Source organism: Moschus berezovskii, chromosome 24 (genome assembly GCF_049115385.1).
Source record: "Moschus berezovskii isolate FMDL1 chromosome 24, NW_MosBer_1.0, whole genome shotgun sequence".
NCBI lineage: Eukaryota > Metazoa > Chordata > Mammalia > Artiodactyla > Moschidae > Moschus > Moschus berezovskii.
The window spans coordinates 49,436,356-49,440,327 of NC_142483.1; the positions used below are offsets into that span (position 1 = coordinate 49,436,356).

At 54.7% G+C, this 3,972-nt stretch overlaps 1 non-coding gene across 1 annotated transcript; it reads right to left on the reverse strand.

The window, feature by feature from the left end:
- Positions 1–233: 233 nt before the first annotated feature.
- LOC129548223 (U6 spliceosomal RNA) lies at positions 234–340 on the reverse strand. The gene has a single exon (XR_008684301.1). It is a non-coding gene; the product is annotated as a U6 spliceosomal RNA (small nuclear RNA).
- Positions 341–3,972: the final 3,632 nt, after the last annotated feature.

Consider the following 3,972-nt stretch of genomic DNA (forward strand, 5'->3'; position numbering starts at 1 on the left):
GGGACCTGGGGCCCTTAAATGGTGGAGGAAATCCAGGACTAGGCTTTTTGGGGGCCGCCACCACAGCTGGCAGAGTGTTGGAGCCATCTGATTCACGGACTCTGAAAGTGGCATCACCTCTCCTGGCAGGCCCGCTTCACCCATCTCTGCAGAGTCTCCACAGCCTTGGTGTGGGAGCTTGGATGTCCATAGTCTACCCCTCTCCAACTCTGTTTTCTTTAAAATATATATATATGTATATGGAGCACTTCATGAATTTGTGTGTCATCCTTGGGCAGGGGCCATGCTAATCTTCTCTGTAGCGTTCCAATTTTAGTATATGTGCTGCCGAAGCGAGCACTCCAACTCCTTTTTTTTCCTGGAGGAGTACCTGGTATGCCCCAGGTCCAGCAGAAAATTTCACTGTGATTGTCAAACCCAGAGTCTGGTGGAACAGCCTGTCAATCTCTTGTTCGTTCCTCCCTCTGTTTTCTACTCTGGGTGAGCAGAAAAGGACCCTCAGGGCCTCCCAGGTTCATCCCATAAGCCAGAGAGAGGTCTGCCCAGCAGTAACTGCGAGGTTGGAGTTGGGAGCTTAAGTCTCTCCAGCTGGAGGTCAGTGTGGCCAGGAACAGCCAGGGAAGGCTGCATGGAGAAGGTGGAACTGGAGCCCAGCCATGGAAAGCGCACAGCATTTGGAGAGGCACAAGAGAGCAGGTCAAGTATTCAGCCTGTTTTCGGAAGAATGTTTGTGATCTGAGGCTGGAGTTCTTTCTCTTTCTCTCCTCTTCAGTTCTTCTCCTGATTAAATCTCCCAGGGAGACAGTGGAAAGTCATGTCCCCACAGAGATATCAGCTGGGTGGAAGGACAAAGCTGCTCTCACGGAGTCTGTGTGGGCTCGAGAAGATGCCTCACCCACTTGGAGATCCCACTGCCCGTCATCTCCAAGGGCATTCACTTCCCTCCCGAGAGCCCCAGGAGGCCAGGGCCTCTGCTGGTTGCCCCCTAGACTCAAGGTCACACGGGCACGCAGGTGGCACTAGGCCCAGAGCGGTGTCTCCCTGGCCCAACCCAGGCCTTGCCCAGGCAGTCCCATGCTTTCTCGGAATGGATTTTCAACAGTAGAAGGGCTCTTGCTGGCATCAGGAGGGTAGTAAACACCTTTCTGGCTGGTATTGATTCCTCGAAGGCCTGTGTGAAGGAAGAGCCTGGCTCAGGAGGCAGTTTTCAGAGGGACAGCAGGGTGGGGAGGGGCAGGGTAATCTGGCTTGAAGTACCAACTCAGTTCTCAGGCTACATTAGCATCCCTCCCTCTGGACTTGGAGGTGCCCGGGAGGATCTAAGATGGGGGCAGGGGGAGATCAGACCATGGGAGGGACCAGCCCATCCCAGTCAATACCTCTCACATGGCCATCAAAGCCCCAGCCTCATCGACCTGGGCCGAGAGCAGGGAAGTGGTCCAGAGAGCCTCTAAGAGCCAAGGTGCCTGCTCTCTGCTGCCCAGCACTGCTGCCTGCTTCTGGGCCTCTTCCTGGGTAAAATCCCAGCCCTGGGCCCATTCCCTTTAGGGCCCAGGGCCCCACCCAGGGGACACCCAACTGGTGTAGCGGTGCAGAGAGGGTGAGTGACAGAGGCCTGCCCACCAGGGCCAGACTTGAGCAGGAGAAGGCCCAGGAGCCTAGAAGCCCATTCCAGTGCCAACCCTGCCACCATGCTGGCTCACGGGCAGTGCAGACCAGCAGTTAAACAAAGCAACAGCTAGTTGATAACGAAACTGGAAATGCAGGGGAAAGCCCCCACTCACTTGTTGGTCCTGGGTGCTTATTAGATGTATAATTGCTGAGCTTCCATTTTAGGAAATGTCTGAGGGAAGACGCAAAAAAAAAAAAAAAACAACTCCATAAGAATCCCCCAGGGCCGATCATCCCCAGAGACGGCTGGACCTCGGGTCCCTTCCAGCCCTTGTGCTTTGTGATTGAATTAAGGACTTGTCCCCAGATGGGTCACTTGTGTTCCTGTGAATTGCACAAGTAATTTAAATGGCACTCACCAGCAAATAAAACGTAGACGTCTCAAAAGCATTATGTTAAGCAAGAACACAACACACAAGAGCCCATACGTTGTGATTCCATGTATAAGAGGTTCTAGAACAGGCAAAGCTAATCTGCGGTGATAGAAGTCAGAGAAGTTGACTGGAAAGGGACAGTGGGGAGCCTCCTCAATTGGGGTAGTAGTTACACGTGCCTGCCTGCTAACTCTCTTCAGTCGAGTCTGACTTTACGACTCTATGGACTATAGCCCGCCAGGCTCCTCTGTCCATGGGATTCTCCAGGCAAGAGTCCTGGAGTGCATTGCCATTTCCTTCTCCAAGGGATCTTCCCAACCCACGGATCAAACCCAGGTCTCCTGCCTTGGAGAAAGATTCTCTACCACTAGTGCCACCTGGGAAGCCCCAGTAGTGACACAGGCATATATACACATTTGTTAAAACTCAACCAACTGTACACCTGAAATCTGTGCATTTTTTGAGTGTATATTATGCCTCAGTTTAAAGGAGTGTCAAGGCTCAAGGGTTGCACTTTTGGCTCTGCTGTGTCCTGGACACTTTAGTGGCGTGCACTCTGTGGGTCAGTGGACTGGCTTCTCCCTCTGGGGACTCCTAGGTGTCTCTGGGGGAATGTGTGTCTTCCTCAGTGTATACAGTAGGTGCCCCCATAAGTGCCTCGGTCGCCATGGCATCTGTACAGTTTCCCTGTGGAGCCTTTTTTTGGCCCAGGTATTGAGGAAAGTGAGTGGGAAGGAACCGGGTCGGAGAGAGACTTGGGATGCTGATTGCTGTCTCGGGGGCACCGCTATGCCAGGAGGGTGTTTCCTGAGCCACAGTTGGGCACCTTTCTGGCCCAGTTGTGTGTATTGTGTGGGGGTAGCTGCTACAGGGTCTGGGTCCGAAGTGTCCAGGGTGACTGAGCCAGCTTTCCACCTTCTGGTCTCTGAATAGTGGATGATCCAGGTCCCCAGGAGACCTAGGGCCAGAGGCAGTGCTGGGCCTTGACCGACAGCTCAGAGCTGCTCAGCACATTATAGATCCTTAGTTATGGGCATTGGAGGGGAGCAGGAGGAGAAGACTTGAGCTTGGGGCAAGGGGGTGCCTTGTGCCCAGTGGAAGGTTTGCGCTTCCCCTGACCTGCCACCAAAACACCACAGAACACTCAGATGAGATGAACTGCCACTTCCTAATCCCCAGGCCCCACCCTTACTGTGGGGAAGCGGGGATGAAAAGGCAGGAGGCTTGGGCTGAATCCAGGCCTCAGCTCAGAAGGGTCCAGGCCCCTTTTGGACCTGAGCTCTCCCCACAGCTCCCAGTCCAGAATGGGGCCTGGTCTCAAGGATCCCCTTTTCATCCCTGCCTGGGGAATCACTTGAGCAGAGCAAGCCAGTGAGGTTTTGCTGTCAGCTGAATTAGCCTCAGCTTCTGCCTGAGTGTTGGAATAAATGAGATGCAAATGCATGTAAATGAGGGCATCCCCGGCTTCTGGGGTGGGCGTGTTCACCTCGGAGAGAGATGAGGATGATTCTGCAGGACTTCCCCATATTGCTGGGGGCTGGGAGGGCGGCTGAGGAAGGAAAACCCCTTCGTGATGCGCCACCCCCCTTCCCAAGGACCTGGCTCCAGACTGGACAGGGTTAATGCCTGTGCAACCTCAAAGGAATGGAGCCTGCGGGGAGCCGGTTAGCTGAGGCCCCTGCACGCACAAGGACGTGCCAATGTGCCTTTGATCTGGGAGCAGGGACCTGAATGCACAGGCCACGAGCACCAGCTGACACCCCCGCTGAGCCTTTGTCCAAGCTGTTACCCTGGGAGAGCCAGGACTGTGCAGATAATTGCCTGGGCAGGAGGGCTGGCCCGAAACACGCTGTTGACCCCTCCCCTTCTCCCTCCCCTCTCCCATCCCAACCTGTGGCTGGAGCCAGCACAGCCACCCACAGCCAAG